The 19,227-nt window shown below is 34.1% G+C and overlaps 1 protein-coding gene and 1 long non-coding RNA gene across 5 annotated transcripts in view; one reads left to right on the plus strand and one right to left on the minus strand.

The window, feature by feature from the left end:
* Positions 1 to 19,227, minus strand: part of LOC115245434 (UPF0489 protein C5orf22 homolog) — a 692,512-nt gene that overhangs the window by 664,259 nt on the left and 9,026 nt on the right. The window lies entirely within an intron of this gene.
* Positions 1 to 19,227, plus strand: part of LOC115245439 — a 63,649-nt gene that overhangs the window by 40,592 nt on the left and 3,830 nt on the right. The window lies entirely within an intron of this gene.

Below are 19,227 nucleotides of genomic sequence, written 5' to 3' on the forward strand. Positions count from 1 at the left end.
GGGGGAGACGCTCGACACGATTGTCGCCATTAAGTCATATATCCTTTTAGCGGCGCATTAAAAATTCAACGATCATTAATGTTTCCTCGCGTTTTATCCTCCTGCGCTATCCTTTGAATGATAACACCTCCACCATCGTGAGCGCCGGCATATAATTATTGTCTGTATACACGGCGCCATTTTCATAATTGAACATTTTTACGTAAGGCTGAAGACGAGGGGAGAAAAAGGTCAGAATGTATAATAAAGCTTCTTGCATTTAAACCCACTCGCGCGCGCGGTTATTCCGTGCGCCATTCGTAGCTCGAGTTATCTGTATATTACAAGTATATCATTTAGCTGCCTACGCCAAGAATTTCGCAACCGTGCACGAACCTCATGTTATAGGATTTCCTGTTGTTTTTACTTCGATGTTATATTCCTGTATTACTACCCTTCCTTGCAGCGTGATAATTGCTGCGGATCTCGATCAAGATCACTGGCATCTACCAACATGTGATGCGGGATTAAAACTTGAATTGTACGACCTAGCATCGTCATAAAATTTGATCGAACAGATGCGAACTTCGCGGTAATTTTGTCCTGCATAATTGCGATATCCGATAATAACATCTGCTTCTTCAACGGGATACGAAATCGATAGCATCCGGATAACGGTTACTGCAAATTTCCAGACTCACAAAAATAACATTAAACATAAAAAAAAAAAAATAAAATAAGCGCGTTAAAAGCAATATACGTCGCCTATGTATCTCCTGATTTGTCAATTTCACTAAATAAATGATTGTTAAATGATTATTGATGTAAAGGTCAGAATGTATAATAAAGCTTCTTGCATTTAAACCCACTCGCGCGCGCGGTTATTCCGTATGCCATTCGTAGCTCGAGTTATCTGTATATTACAACAAGTATATCATTTAGCTGCCTACGCCAAGAATTTCGCAACCGTGCACGAACCTCATGTTATAGGATTTCCTGTTGTTTTTACTTCGATGTTATATTCCTGTATTACTACCCTTCCTTGCAGCGTGATAATTGCTGCGGATCTCGATCAAGATCACTGGCATCTACCAACATGTGATGCGGGATTAAAACTTGAATTGTACGACCTAGCATCGTCATAAAATTTGATCGAACAGATGCGAACTTCGCGGTAATTTTGTCCTGCATAATTGCGATATCCGATAATAACATCTGCTTCTTCAACGGGATACGAAATCGATAGCATCCGGATAACGGTTACTGCAAATTTCCAGACTCACAAAAATAACATTAAACATAAAAAAAAAAAAATAAAATAAGCGCGTTAAAAGCAATATACGTCGCCTATGTATCTCCTGATTTGTCAATTTCACTAAATAAATGATTGTTAAATGATTATTGATGTTAAGCGATCAAAAAGCGAATCCGTTTCGGCAAGAAAATCAGAAGCATTATTCCGCGGAGCCTCCTATAACGTAAACTTGCGCGAGGACGATAAAATAAATAATCGCAGCCCCGTAAAAATAAACGAGCGCGAAGAAAACCGTCGGCCACGATGCACGATGTTGTTCTCCCGCGATACGAATCTGCCATTTTCTCATGAAAGCAGACAAACACATCTCTCTAGAGCCGCGACTCCACCCACGAGTCTCTCGTACGTAACACCGATTGCGAAATTCACGGCGATGTCTTACGTAACGCGCGCGTGGTGTCCCTCATTTTCGCGCTATTGTTCTCTCGTCGGGTCCCATTGTCGCCCGTATGAAGAGACAGGCCGCGCATAGGTAAATAGAGATCGCGCGGTTTCAAATTATGCATCGTGTAAAACGCATTTACACGCAGTCGCTCGTAAATACGCACGAGCGTCCCACGAGCTTCTAAGCTCGGGACGATTAATATCGTCGGCGTGTTGCGTTACACACGCATACACGCACAGAACGGTTTCGTAAACCGTCGCATAAATGGAACACATGGGCCGGCTGGGTCATATCACTCGTCGCACCTCCGTGCAAATTAAATCAACGTGCCTATTAAAATGAAGTTTATGGCAAATGTTTAGAAAGTAGCTGTGGGATATATGAAACCGTTGATGAAACGCATGCATTATTAACGATTTAGCCATTGCGCGCCTTGTGCAAAAAGCTTGCAGCATGTATCAACGACTTTTTGACGAATGCATAAATATATTCGACCGCATATTCGTAAAATTAGCATATCTCTGAGAGATCGACGGATATACTTGAATTCTGAAAAGGTTTCTCCGTATTGTATGTATATCCGTACGTTGTATTTTTATTATTATTGTTACCAACTGTTTTTAATCATTTGAAGGCTTTTCTCTCTCTTAAAAAGAATGATTATTTCGGAAAATGTAATGACCAGTTTCTTTTAATAATTATATGATTTGTGGATCAACCTATTACTAAATTTATAAAATTATTTTATTTATTTTTTTCTAATCTTAGAAATTTTGCATCGAATCGTCACTTTCTACTTTTATATAAATATTGTATTATTTGATAAAAAATGAATATTTTTTGCGCGACAACTGTTGTATTTTTTCCTTTTCGGTCCCTCTCTTTCGTTTTTCTCTTTCGGCTGCATAACTTCCCACTTTCGCCTTAAAAGGTCGAAGATACTAAACGAGACAGAAAACCGGTCAGGTGCAATAAAGCTCGTGTTTTAATTCCGCGTCATTTATGCCATTCTCTGCAGCATAAGTGAATTTAAGAATCGCGACTTATACACCTGCATTTATTGCGCAATAAAACGGTGCTGGGCCTCTAATATCGCGCGTCCGCCGACCGAAGTTCCGAGTTATAGCATCGGCATTTAAGGCTAGCAACCGTGAAACGGCTGTAAGAATGAAGAGGCTGTAGGAAAAATCTATTAAGGAATATTTACAGCCACCGGCGATAGATTGCCATTTCCTAAAGCATTCCCGTCCTTGCACTAAATTTTCCCTTTTTTCCATTTACGACACTCGACTATATCTATTGATGTGTACATTGTTCTTTATAATAACAACCAGTGTAATTAACTAAGTGTGTTTAGTGTGAGGCAAGTGTGAACGTTAAAATTTTATTACCGGATCTGATAAAACACGATACTCTACATTTTTATATCATAAAACAGACACGCTGAAAACAGTTTTTTTTTTATATCTGATGAAATCACGTCATTAGACGTTAATTAGGACGATTTTATGATTTTAAAATCTGGCAATACTATATTTTCAAAAGTGCGAACTTCCTCAACAATGTACATTTTCGTGCGTTATCTATATCTTATTAGAGAATACATATATAATACAGCTATATAAAACAACACTATCGCACACAAACATAAATAATAACAGCAATAAGGTTAGAGTACTAACAATTAAGTGGGAAGACTGGCAAATTCGAACCATTTGCCCATCTTCAAAATTTTTAAAATTTGACTGCAATAACAAATATTGTGTATGTCAAAATATTTGATAAATTTAATTATGATAAATATTTTATCATAATTATTCAATTTATAATATTCTATTAAACGCGACTGCTTGTTACGCTATATCTACAAGAAGTTAATTGTATGATAATTATATACTCCGCTGCACTCTTTAAATAATAGTCTTTATTTAATGTACTTTTGATTGCAATGTTATATAAATATTTAAGTACCTGAAATAAGGAGAATCGACTGATTAAAGTTAATCTGATAAAAGGAAGATATATAAAAAAGGATAAAGAATTTCAAAATTATAATTCTAAAATGAGAAAATTATCCTACTATATTTCGAAAATCAAGGTAAAAATCAAATCTTGAAATTATAGAAAAATTGCGACATCTAAAAATTTGATTTTATACAAATCTATTTCAATAGGCAAATTTTTTGCACAGTCATACAAACAAGAAAGCAATGTACATAATTTTCAGATAATGATATTTGAGAACAATGTATCTAATTTCGAGATTTCTTCTTCAAGTTTTTGCATCCCTTTCACAATAGCTATATAATTAACAGACTCGTAGACAAAGGATGCATTCTGAAGAGAAAGAGAGGGAGAGAGGAGCTCAGATCTACCCACTAGTTTAATAAAATAATCGTACATTTTGCATAATGTTAGGCTTCTCCTTAGTCGCGCTTCAAAATTCGCCAGCGGTTGAGTTTTTATCTCCTTTATCAATTTCGCGATGACGATATGATCATTCGATATATCAGAAAATAGAGACCTGTCAGAGGCAGGTGTACAAAGTAAAGGACATCATAATCTGAGATCTCTCTGTGTTTTATCGTTGTCGACGCCGCGACTATAACCATCGGACCGAGACAACAAGCGACAGTTCGCCCGGTCTCGATACGTCGTTCCAGCTTGTGTACAGAATGAATAGGACGCGAAAAGGTGACCGGTGGATCACGATGAGGACGGACGAAAAATTGTATCATCGCAATTAATCTCGTATCTTATACGTGTATATATACGTGTATAATGGATCTAGACAGCTACTGCTTGCAAAGATCTCATACCAGATTCATTTGGTCGACACTGGTATCATACCGGTTAACGACATAACTGGAAGAATGGGTGATGGTAATACGATCCGTGATGTCGCGTATATCGCTCATCATAAAATTCGTCGGGGCCGATAAAATAATACGTAAAAAGCTGATACGCAAATTGTAAATTTTTCATATTCAAAAAATAAAAAAATTTTAATTTTAATGGCTTATATTCCTCATTATCATTATCATAATTATTGTTTCATTAGATATATATCACCTGATATACATTAACGCGAATGACATACTCTATTACTGCGATAATTATCACTTTATATAATAGATATTATATTCCATAATGATAATATATGGAAAACGATTATAATAAATTCATAAATATCGGTAAAAATGTACGCTTCCTATAAGATGAGTCTTATTTCAATATAAATATATAATTATGTTGTAAAATAATCAATATAAGATAAAATGTTTTTTACGTAAAATTTTTTACAAAAGAATTAAAGAAAAGAGAACACAGAGAAATAATCTTATTATACGCAGTAATTTTGCATTAAAAAAAATATAAATATAAGAAAATATAAAAGATATTAAAAAGTATAAAAAGATATAAAATCCCATTTTATATTAAAGAATGTATTATTGAAACTAAAAATCGGCCTAACATTATAACGCGCACTCTGAGAAAAGATCGAGGATCAGAAAGGAAGAAAGGCGTGTTGGAATAACCTAAAAAAATGGGAGGAAGCCATAAAATTCTGATATACGATGGATTCTAGTAGTCGATACCAGCCGTATCCGGTGCACAGGAAAATAAAAGAATGCAAACGTCGGTCGCCGAGGATCTATCTGGTTAATGCCATTGTGCCGTCGCATTCACCGGATTCACGACTCTTCCGGTCAGCAATACCACGCCATTTATCGTTTAATTAGGGACCAGAACACTTGGGTATGTAAGTTATTCCCTTTGTTTTATAAGGTAACACACAACTGTGTACTGTTCCTTTTTCCTCTTTCTCATGGTCCGTGCGATCTGTTCAACGACCGCGATGATTGTCGGGATTCTCGAAAAATATCGTTTCCTTGCGCATCGTGATATTCCTATTCATTTCAGTTTAGCGGAAAAATAGATGTCCTTGGATTATAAACCGTGCAATCCTTCCCATTTTACTAGTTACAGATCGAACAATATGACTATACAATATCATGGATAATATCGGTATATTATACTATTGTTAGTATAACAGCAATTTTAGTATATTCTTAGACAAATCTTGAAATTTAATTTGTATTATCTAATTTTATACGAAAATCATATTGTAATAAATCTTTCAAATTGCCGGATATTAATCATTTGTAATTATAATACTTTCATCTTTTATCTGTTATTTTTGGAAAGAGAATATTTGCGATTTTTAGCAAGTAGTATTTTTCCAAAATTTTTTTCTGTATAATAAAATTACATATTTATAAAAATTAAATCTCGCTTTGCATGTAGAAATCTATAATTAAATAAAGAATACATACGCAATGTATTTTTTTCTTTTTAATTATAAAGAAGAATACATGCAAACGTAGAAGAACACAAGAGATAAATAGTATTATGATTTAACTATCTGTTATTATTTGATATATCATTTAATTTAAAATTCTTTTCAAAGAATATCTAACGTGTCGAACTGATGTCGAACAAACAACTACATCACTTTTAGTTATATGAAACACAAACATGAGTTATGGATCTGCTTTCATTGATAAGAATGACGAATGCTCCATCTCTCCGAACAGTCTCGAAGATAATTGGCAGACGAAAACATCTAATCGAGACGCTTAATTGCAGGGTTCCCCTGACTAACCGTCTTATTCACTGTTGCCTTTTTTTTATTACGTCACGAATCTTTTTTGTTTCTGCGCTTCGTAGCCGCAGTCTTCGGTCTTAATTATCTTCGCAGTCGGTTAATTGCGATTAAAGAACATACCCAACAGTAGCAGTATTCTTAAAAATACGATAATTGAAACATTTCATTTTATTACGTGTAATTGTGACCATCTTAATTAAATTGCAATTTCAAACGAGAAAATAAACTTTACTATTACTATAATTTTGATATTTTCTCATTTAGCTGAGCATTATTAGCGTTACTTACAATAAATTTTATAGCGGCACTTGATGAAATAGAAATGTTTATCCTAAATTTATATTTAATGAATATGCTAGACTTATTAAAATTATATATTTATTAAATTATTTAAATTATTTGTTAAAAAATCGGCGAACGCGGATGATATGTTGTGAATTTCTTTTTATTGTTTGACAATCGAAACAGACTTATAATAATAACGTTAAGGCTTAAGATCATAGACATAGAAAATATATGCTATGCTTAAGCTAAACTAACTTGCTATTTGTTTTTTTACGAAAAAAGTTCTGAGCAAACATGCTTATTGTTAAAGTTTAACTACTTCGATTGACTTATCGATTCTTAAAAGCGAGGATTGTCTCGAACATCGTGCAGAAGCTGCGGCTTGAAACCGAACATAATAAATTATGCATCGCTCGTCCTTCTGACATTAAAAGTCGACGACAAGCATTGTCTTCGATAGCTATTGGAGACGCACTTACAACCATTGTCGGCGAGTAAGCGTAACCGTTTGTTTCCGATAATAAATAACTGTTTCTATTTAGTACGAACTAACCTCGATTCTCGATACAGAAATTGTCATCTCTTTTTCTTCAGAAATTAATCATGCGATATGAGTACGGATTTTGAAAAGAAACAATAAAATCAAATAAATATAATCTTAAAATTAGAAAACAAAGAAGATAGTCGTCTTTGCGGATCATCCATGTATGTCGCACGCTTTTTTTCTTTAGCGTGCAATTAATTGGCTCGCATGTGTTACGCTTATGTATAATTTCAATGATATCACGTATGCGTGACAGGGATACTCTTTTATAATCAATTTTTTTTATATATAGCCAAAAACAGAGTGTGTATCATATTAATATAATAATGATATCACTATTATTAAGTTAATTGTTATATTATATTAAAATTGTATACTATATAACTATGTATTAATTCAGCCACACTCGATCGTTTACATTATACAAATTACAAGTACAGTTAAACATACATGGGCACACCGCATCTCGATGCAGTCAGCTCAGAGACAGGTGTGAAATCATTGACAGGTGTCAACGATTCACATTCGTTCTTTTGTATCCTCCATATTTGCGACATTATGTTTAGATACAATTATTAGCTAATTCTTTTTCTCTTTCTCTCTAGCCAATTAAATTAATCATAAGGTTTAACAAACATTAAATACTTTAACGATATCATATTCTCTGTTAAAATAAAATTTATTTGTGAATAAAATAAATGAAAAAATTCATATGTTTTATATCTATATGCCGGAGTTAAATGTCGATAATTTTTTTTAAAGTTCTATCAATTATTATAGGCATAATTATGGGAGGAACTAGCGATAGTTCGGTAGTTTAATGCAAAGTATGATGGACTTGTATTATCATTGACCGACATATAAGAAACAATTAACAACGTTTAATATTAATGATTTCCAAGACAATTAACGATACTATATATAGTGACCCGTTTTTCAACAATATCGCAATAGATAAGAATCGCGATAACTGTTAATTTTGCCCGAATTCACATGTATCGTCTGTCCACGATAATACTGTGAATATCTAATTACGCTTATTCGACATCATCTGCCGCTTAGCGGGATGTCATCCGGATAACACCATCCGCCCAATATAAACGCCACCTGTAAAATTTTGTTACTTGGGGCGTGTTAATGTCATTTCGATAAATATATTCTGATTAAGTAAGCATATATATATCTGAGGTACGTATAATTATGACTGTGTCTATCGCTATCTCTTCTTTAAACATATCTTATATATATTTGTTTCATAAGCTGGATATATTTATAAAAATTGAACTTGTGTTTTTGCAAATTTTTTGAGTTTCCAGTTTCTCTACATATACATATTAATAATTTCTATTGCCTGAACACAATCGCATTGCTCCAAAATCATAGCCGCTATATAAAACCGAAATATATATCTGGTTTAATAAATTTTTAATTTTGTTTATTTTAAATAATTTTTCACGCGAGTTTTGACTTAAAAAATTACCGATATGTAATTTTTTCTCACTGCGCGTCTAGTTAAATAATTAATATGCTCGGCAATTTAAGCCTCAGCTTCTGCATTAAGTTAAACAATTTCTGGAGTAGATCAGATTTGCTGTCTCGTAAATTAAACATTTATGAGAATTATGTAATTGCAAATGTTCAAAGTTGCATAAACGTGGAAAAAAACAAATTTAAATTCTTGCAGTTACCTAACAACTAGCAATGGCACAAGAATGCATACATGATTGATTGCAATCGGACGTGGTAGTGACAAAAAAAAAAGAGAAGAACATATTCTTTTTTTTCTGGTTTTATCTCTAACGATTTCTTATAAAACAAGCTTTATAATACGGCTCAGCTGTATTTAGCGCATCATTTTTATCACAATGTTTTTTTTTTGCTACGGCGAGAATAACCGACAGGTGGTACCTATCGGCGCAAAGACTCAAAAAAGAAGAATTAAATATCATCATAATTCTCTGTTGTCATTATGCCATCCGTAGAGACATAAAGACGATTCCGAACATCCCAAGCGACCAATTATATTCCTTGGTATTTTGAGTTTTCTCACATTCGCCGAAATAAAAATGTTGCGCCAAATGCCATTATGATCGGTTATATTTCAGTCTTATTATTTTGCACACTAGCGTAATTGATATAATTAATTCGATGTTGCATAAATTACGCATAAATTGTCAGAAGACAGAAAGAGAAAAAGGACATCTCCAAGCAAAAGATCATGGTCCAATTAATAAATTTGAATTCGAATACGTTATACTATTGCGACTGTATTGTGTAACATTGCCATTGTATGTCTCTAGTCGATGAAATATTTATTAATTCATTTCTTGTTAATATAATTAATACAGTTTTATTGGCATAAATAATATTGAATCTCACACATTTAAAAATTTTAATTGCATATATATTTATGTAATATAATAATAGTTTTTTTATTTACGCGAAGTAGTAAACAAGCATATTTCTTTAAAGATATATTTTTACATTCCAGACAATTTCGACTGAAAATATATGTAAAATTCTATAGTTATCCGAATGTGCAGCTCCTCATAGTATGATGATGATCAATTTACGTACACTGATATAATTGATGATTCACAGTGTGCTCGTGCACTATCGCGTTTTCCCGGAATCTTAAAGCGGGCAGTATTATATGCTTAGAGAAACTCGGGCGGCAGAGAGGAATGACGATCAATTACAGTGAATTTTCCTTAATTAATTGCACGCCACGCTGGCCGGGCCGTCGCGTGCTCGAGAGAGGCATCGCGATAAATACCAGGCGCTCCATGAAAGGCCGTAATCGATTCGTCACCGTCCGTTTCGAGAATCATGCAGGAGGTCTCTTTTGCTCAATCGTATAATCACATCTCGATGCGGTAAAGCGAAAAAACCGCGTCTCCCAGTACGACGGAAAAGGCTAATGCTCTCAAGAAACATATCCTGCATTCAAACGATTATACGGTCCGAGAAAAAAAGTAGCCGGTCTCGTTGCGAAAGAGAAAAATCAGTTTTATTTTTGTTATTGTAATAAAGTGGTAACTTTTGCCATTTTTGTTTTCATACAAAAAACAGTTGGCGATGATTATATTTATAGAGAATCATCGAAACAAAAATAAATCTACTTGAAATTATTCTTGAAGAATGTGAGAATGTGAGAAAAGCTGACTATTACCCTTTCTCCAGATTTAGTTTAATGCTCGTTGATAGTACAATGACAGTGACAAATTTACCATGTACCTTATTTATCACTATGGTATCAAGAAGAAGAATGGCGATGCACAGAAGGCGTGCAATCGGTAAGCAAAGAATAATTTATTCTCGCGAAACACAGTTCACAAGGTTAATCGAATACTCGTGTCGCGGACGGTTTAGCGTCCTGGTGCTAACCACCACGGACGTTTAGTTGCTCAAGAGTGCCGTCCTTCTCTCGTCTCACAATACGTACGCAAGTCGCGGGTACATAGGACCAAGTCAACGTGAATAACCAACGATCGCGTCTCCGCCTACGAGATAAGGCGGATTGTTTGTCAAAGCCTTGCCGATTCGTCTTGCCGTGCCAACTTCAACAGACGTATATTGTCGCCTCGCCCACGTGCATATGAACGAGATTTCCTCTCTACACCATGTGTCATCGCTTGCTTCCTCACGAGGATGCATTCATTTATTCTGTACCGCTGTACAGCTGTTTGAAATGCGAGGAAAGTATATTCTGCATAATGACAAATGCATAATAATATGGTGCTTGTAGAATTTCTATGATACACTTTGTTTTTCTTTTTCACATACGTAACATTTCTAAAATCAGCTGCGCAAAATTTTGTTCTCAAAATGATGGAAAATTTGAAAGATGAACTTTATATAACAGACAAGTTTAGTTTATTTATTTTCAGTTTATAAATAAATAAACTAAACTTGTCATCTTTCCTATGTTTATCATGTTTCCTCGCATACTCGTAAAGAAGCCGAACGTAAATCTCTCAAATAGGCTACTATGAAGTTTATTTACGTAACATATGTGTGTTACACGAGGAATGCTATATCCGCGTATTGCAAATTTAATGTGTCGTTCGCGCGAATGCGAGACATTACGACTCTACTGAAATATTAAAGCCTATTTACATCTCCATGTTAATTATCATTTGAGCAAACAATATTAAGCAGTTATTAAACTGACAATTAATATTTTATCTTTTCGATATACTTAATATATTCATGTCTTAATCAATGTTATTAAAACTACATAATATTATTATCTGATATGCAATTACTTGCAAAAAAATATTTAATTTTAAATAGAGATATTTATGACATATAGTATTCAGATGCAGTTACAGATACCGAGAGAAAAAAATATATGTATTTATCAATATAAAATAAAATTTATTTCTAAAACGCGAAACATAATAATTTGTATTTAAAATAATATTGTAGACATGAAGCAATCCTTTTTTCCCCTTCAACGACAGCTAAAAATTATAGATTATATATCAGCTGTAATAAAACTAATAAAATACATGAAGCTAATTGAACTGATTATTCATTTCCAATTAAATATCGTACGATCTTCATGATCTAGCATTTCCAGGAAACTAAATTAGACACATCACGACATCGATCGACGAGACAGAAACATCGATCCTTTCGTTAACTTTTTGGATAAAATACGAACTGAATGTTAGCCGCAAGGTATATGATGAAGTAAATTCCGTCGCGGAAGAATAGTGAAGACGTACGGTGTCACTTTCCTTGTTATTATAAACGTTGCTTTGAGTTACAGGAAATTATGCACTAGCCACAGATGCGAGCCGTCAGCTGAGCTGTCAGCCGTTAATGGCAGCATCATACATTCTAAGTGACGTAGCGCTGCGCGGTAATTATTATTAATAGTAGCTCGTATATTCTGCAAACAGAAGTGGAGATCACTTTAAAATGCGCATGCCCAGAACTAATTTTGTGTCACGCATATTATTAGTGCAGCCGAGTAATTGTACGGAGTAAAAAATTGGGATTTATGTACAGGTTCCCACCAAAAATGCAAATCGTGATATGGTTGTTAAGTTTCATAAAACTGCTGTGGATCAAAGCAGAATGCAACTTTTTTATTAGAATATAAAACTAAATATATCAAATCAATAATAATCATTTTCAAGAATTAATGATTATAATAAATTGAGCTTCACAATTAAACTTTTGCATTAAAAAGTTTACATTTTAAATTCATCAAAAAAATAGCCGTTGAAAAAAATCTCTATGTTTAAAAATATATATATTTCTAGAGATAGATTGCAGATGTTTTACAATAAGATTTATATACTTATATAATTTTCGTATATTATATTTTCATATAAACTTGAGGAAGACTTGAGTACTTTCGAGACTCGTTTTGAAATTCAAGTCGCACATTGCGCTTTTCCCCTCCCGAGAATCTACATCAGGTTGCACCGGGAGGAATTCAAGATTTACAGTACAACTTAATACACTCGCAAATCGAAAAGGGTGATCGTAAATCATTCGGAGTAACGTGAAATTTATTAGTCGGGTTAGAAAAAAACAGCGATATCACCATCATTACCGAACGCATACATGATACACGCGCGGTAATTCGTCGCCGGAATATTTGACCGGGAAACATCGGAAATAAAAATCTTATTGTATTAAAAATAATATAAAATATTATATATATATATATATATATATAATTTTCATATAAAGTATGCTAATATAATTGCTCAAAGCAATATTTCCAAGCTGTTATCGTATTCAAAATGTATAAGACGTTTAATCCCAATAAATAAGAGAATATACAGTATGCTTCTCAGTACATAATCAAGAAATGAATATATTTAGCTAGTGATAAAAACAGGAAATAAAGATGCTTATAAAATAAAATGATTTTGGATCGTTACTACAGAAGCTGTTTGATAAATAAATGATCTAATAGAAGAGATATTTTTTAGTAAACGACAAGAATACAAGAATATTGTAAAAAATTATATTATCATATTATCATATTATTATAATATAAAAATTATATTATACATATAATAAAATTCATACGACGTGCACAAAATTATGTAAAATATATTTGATTATATATAATATACTGTATAATATGTATGTGTGTGCAATCGCACAACATTATCCCATCGAAATAATTGCAGAAGAACTCTTTAATACTTAATAAGATGATTAATAGGAAGAGGAAGAGAAAGAGAGAGGGGGAGTAACAACGTTACGCGTACGCGCACGAATAAACTAAACGCGATATTGCGAAAGCGCAATTGCATATTTATCTCTCTCGCTGAATATCATTGGATCCGATCCACAAAAGTACGATCATCGGGCCTCGGGGCCGATCTTATCTTACGCCACCGTGGCATCGGCTGCCTACGCACGAACGTCCCCGCGTGACGGACATCTGAATGTGCATGCGCGCAGCTGCGCTTCACGCGCGGGACACCCACCGGCAATTATGCACGCGTTTGTAACATGCGAGGGCGAAAAAGAAATCGCTCACTCGTTCGTGAAAGAGAGAGAGAGAGAGAGAGAGAGAGTCACGCAGAAACGCGACTCGAGTACGCACGTACGTGAATACGTAAGAGAAACGACTCGACCGAAGTCTCTCCCGACTATTTGTCAACGGCTGAGAGACGGCTGCTGTGTGATTCTCGCGGCTTCTCTCACCGCGATGTATACCGCGGACGCGAGAGTAAAAAGAGCCAGCGGAACGTCACTGGGAGAAAAGCATCCGCGTGCCTTCTCTTCCTCGTTCCTTTCCTCTCTCTCTCTCTCTCTCTTTTTAATGCGTGCGTTCTTCTTGCACGTCATGGATTGCAGGTACAAATTGTCGGTGAGATCAAAAACCTACGCACGTTCGCCGTCGATGCCGACTAGAGGGTCGGTACGCGCGGTCCAAATAATGCAATTTCGTCGCTGCAGATGCAGTGCTAAGTGTTACAGAAGCTGCGCCAAATATATCTGGAAACGGATTTCGTGGAGACGCGGAGACTCGCATCAGATGAAAAGCATAAGCTTTACGATACCGCGCGGCGGAAAATCAAGTTTTTCGGCGAGAGAGAGAGAGAGAGAGAGAGAGAAAGCCGCCAACTCGTCGGCCTCAGGTCGCGCGAAGTTCGTGAAGAATATTAACCTTTCGCACTTCCGCGATGTTGACACCGCGCTACTACGTCCACGTAGCGCTAACGAGTGATTGTTCACTCGCAGATATACGATATTGCGAATTGTCTCGAGAAAGTATTTTACTCCGGGCGTAAATAACAGTTAGTTTCTTTAACCCCCCCCCCCCTCTCCCCCGATAATAAATAATGTCAGAGTGAAAAGTTTTCTCTTATAGACTTGTTAGTCGGTTAAAGAATTCAAAGATTGTTTATCGCGTTGTGTTGGGGGTCCATATACAGAGAGAAAATCCGCCGACAGCTGACGGCGACAGCGCATTTTATCACGCTTCATTGATGAAATAATAGAAACGAAACCGGATATGCGCGAACGGTATCTAATCTGAACCCGCGATCGCGAAAACGGTGACGCGTGAACGCGGATAATAAGCTTGATAACTCCACGCGCTGCGACACGACGGAAAAAGTGGCGACAAAAATAGGGTTGTTCGCCCCGTTTATAAAACTCACATGCCACCGAATGCCGCGCATTCTCGGGTTCCTGCCTCTCGCGGTATGCGCGCGGCCTAGTGGGAAGATATTTTTCTGCGGTTGAGGCTAAAATAGTTCCAGTTCTCCAGTACAGGTATGCCGGATCCGTTCGGTATCAGCAGCCTTGCAAGGCTGCTGTGACAAAGAGATCACGCTTAAAATCAGGCAATAAACCCGTTGCGACGTGACGTATTTCTTTCGACGAATATCAGCGAGAGAGATCGGTTGTAAACCGGCTCACATTTCCCGATTTTTATACTCGTGTCACGGCGCAGAATTTTCATGCGACACCGCGTCTAATAACTCAGCGGGAAAAAAAAACGGAAGATATATACGGGATACGTTGCTTGCGAAATTTACACCGGCGCGATTAATGCATCATCTCGCTGTTAAAATTCTTTCGCTGAAATAAGCAAAAAACACGTACTAGAATATTGGATCTAAAACTAAAAGCTACTGAATTATGTAAAAAAATTAATTAAAACGAATTTGCGAGATGTGTAAAACTATTTGAAAAAATGCTCGCGTTTCAATAATGATTAAGAATTTTATTATATGTATATTAAAACTGATTTGAAGACTCATGTTTGTCCACGATGTTTAAATACACACACACAGAAAAATATTATTCTATTGCTAAGTAAAATGATTACTCAGTTTACTTTACTTCTTTTAAGTAACAGTTATCTTTAACAAAGAATATTTTCTTAATAATAGTCTTAAAATAGACTTGTCACAAATTTTAGAAATACTCATTATCATGTACTCAAAAAAAGTAAATATTTTCTTTTGAAGAATATTATAAAATTTTATCGAAGAAAAGTCAGATATGGTTAATTTAATGTAAGAAAATTTATTAGATCAGAAAAATTTAATGTATTTCTTTCAATTATATAATTTAGTATTCTTGATTGAAGTATTAAATTTATTAGGATTCAGAATATATTTTGAATAAATTTGATGCTTATGATGAACTTATGATAGATTTGTGGATATGTGAACTTTTGAAATACTTGAAACAAGTAATATTTACTTGTATATAGTATGTATTTTTCTGTGTGCATGATATAATTATATTAGTTTCATATATCTACATATAGAATCCCATATAATATTCTGCCTTGATAAGCGATAACGATACGAAAATAATAATTCATTGGATGTCGTCGAGGTGGGTGGATGACAAATCGCCCCAAGCAAACTTGACTCGCACAACTTTCTTTATATATCTTTTTCTCGTTTTTTATCAATATATATCAATTTTTCATATCGACCTAATTTCTAAACGGAGAAAATAAATAAATATCTAGAGTAAAATGGAACAGTTTTCTATTATTAATATTATATTCGATTATTTATATTATAATATATTCAATTTACATAATATCAAATTTTCACTTGTTATTGCATATGTATTAACAAACAATTTTGAGAATGATACGATTTAACTCGCCATTGGTTTTCGCAATCTAAATTCGCAATCTTCATAAGCACATCGCCTTGCAAATTAATATCAAATGTGTGACCAGAAAGGCATCAAACAAGAAAGTTCGCGATATGCTAAGCTTGTCAGGTGCACGAAATATTTTTATATAACGATAAATCCCATATTTATGATGCGGCCGCGACCTTATCTAAGCGATGTGTACACAGGTTAGTACTACGTACATGCGCGAGACAGATGCACGCACTTTCCATCAGTCATGATCGTGATCCTCATCGCCATCACCGTCATCATAATCCAGATCAAGCCTTTGGGTAACAAACCTATCTTCGTTCAAGAATCTAAAAACGCAGCGGGTGAACGTGTGCACGATACTAAGAATCCATTGCAATGCATATAAGGAATACGAGTTTTGCATAGCCTTTGGCAGAACACTATATTACAGTTACAACATACTTGTGACATAAGCTAATTCATTTATTCGTGCATAGTTTATGTCGCAGAAAAAGTATAAATCAAAATTAAAAAAACTTTTATTGAATATTTTATTGAAATTTATTTATATCCGCGCTCGATTATTCCTAATTTGTAATAGCAAAATTTTCCATTTATAAATTGCGATAATTATAAATGCGTAATCAACGATTAATAATATCTAATAATGCGCATATAATTTAATGTTACTATTTGCCACCAATAATTAATTATTATTTAAAAATCAATGATTAGTAGATTTATTTAACCGTTAAGGAACCTATCATTGATAATGAAAAAAATTTGATTATGACTTATTTGTTCTTTTAATGATAAAAATATCTACTTTAGAAAATTAAAATATCTTGATAAAGACATCTTACTTTATAAATTATTTGTTGAGTAACTGAATATAATTAGAAAGATAATGTTTTTAATATGTTTCTTTTATATAGATGCATGAAAATATCATTATACTAAAAGAAATATGCATACGTAGAAAAGCTGCGCGTATATTTTGATAAATTTATTATGCTTTCGCAAGCATGTCATTTTCTCTTTCTTTGCCGACTCGCGCAATGCTACAACCAATGATGACCAAGACGTCTCGTACATTACTTTCTATATTAGAGATAATTATATGGCATCATGCATACAAGAACTTCGCATAACGCGTATGGTAATGGTTAACTGTCGGCATCTGCTTTACATTTAAAAGGACTTCGTGTGATTCTTCGGGCAAGTACAATTGCGATGTACGTTCTGCTTTCTGCTCGTTTCACATATCTTCGCGTATACTATATGTACACTCATCGTGTATGCCTTCATTACAGGCATTACCTTTCTTAAACGAACAAGTTTTCCTTAGTTATATAATACACACTTGCAAAATATTAATTCCCCTTAGTAATCATGATATAAAAATAATTTTAGAAAAAAAATAATTTTTTATATGTTCGCAATTAAGTAGAAAATTTTGTATCAATTTGATATGTATCTGCGGTTAAATTTTATAAAATATAACGAATATAAAAAGAATATAATTGTAACCGAATAAATCTCGATAAAAAAATAAAAAGATGAAAAAATTCACAGTAATTATTATCGACGCACGAACAAAAATAGGTCAAAAATAATTTTATTTCTCCATTATGTTAGCAACAATTCTATGCGTAATTTATAGTACAAAGTCTGATTAAAAATGTTGCAAGATTTACGAGAAAACCTCCAGAGGCTATATTCAGTACTGTGAGAAGTAAAGCGTAATAATTAACTCAGATGACGAATAGAGGTACGAGTTAACGTAGTAATGAACTACATAACTTATCGGTAGCGTAATGAATCGACACTATCCTATGCACATATATTGCGGAATTATAATTTATAAGCTTTTTGATTAACTGTAAATAAGTGCCTCGAAGCCAGTAATCTAAATTTTTGTAGACCCTGCTCTAATTGTTATTCTACACTATAGCAATTATAGTCATACTTCAATTTCACTCACAGTTGGTTTTTTCATGCACAAAGTAACTTATTCATAAAATTGTTTAAATAGATATTTAATTATCAAAAAATAAAATATATAATTTTTCTAAATATATCATCTATTTACGAGATTTCTACTTTTATGTTTATTTAAATTTTAATATATATGCATACAATATACAATGCTGTAAAAGAGTATGTTTTTGTAATATATTTATTAAATTAATTAACCGCTTAAGAATTGAATAAGAAAAACATTATTATAGAAAAAATCTAAATTCTTTCGATAATACTATATTGTATTTAAAAAATTATATATTAGTTCATATAGTAATGAAATCAATTAATAATAAATGCACTAATTAATGCATTTCATGTACACTAATTACACTTTACGTAACTGGCTCACAAACCGCCAAAGCAATCAAGAGAAAAAAAATGTTACTCTAGAGTATATTTAATGGTCTACTGTCATAAGAGGAATAGCCTTAACAAATCAATCAGCAATGGAAAAGGACAAAGAGGTGAAGGTGGACGAAGAGGAAGAGAGTAGGAAGATCGAGAACTCGATCTTCGCAGGGTCGATGCTAATTTCTAGGGTCGAGTCGTGCACCGGCCACACTCCCGATTGGTCTATACGCGAGTGGCGGCCCCTTTTTGTTCTTTTAGCTGAGAACCGCCGATATATGTGGAGCAACCTGGCGACGATCGTGATATGTCAGCCGGCACCCACGCTCCTGCGACTTGTGCCACCCTTCGCCGTTAAACCTTCTCGGCCCTGACCTGTCCTGTCGTCGCTTCGAGAGCCTTCTCTAAACTTACATCCCATTATACCTCTTATTTTACCTCACGATACTCTTCGATTTAAAAAAATTGTTTAAATATATAACTAATTATCCAAAAATATAATATATAATTTTTCTAGATACATCATCTATGTACGATATTCCTACACAACAAACAAGATTATCACCTATCGA

This window comes from Formica exsecta, unplaced genomic scaffold, assembly GCF_003651465.1.
Source record: "Formica exsecta isolate Colony F162 unplaced genomic scaffold, ASM365146v1 scaffold98, whole genome shotgun sequence".
In the NCBI taxonomy this organism is placed as follows: domain Eukaryota; kingdom Metazoa; phylum Arthropoda; class Insecta; order Hymenoptera; family Formicidae; genus Formica; species Formica exsecta.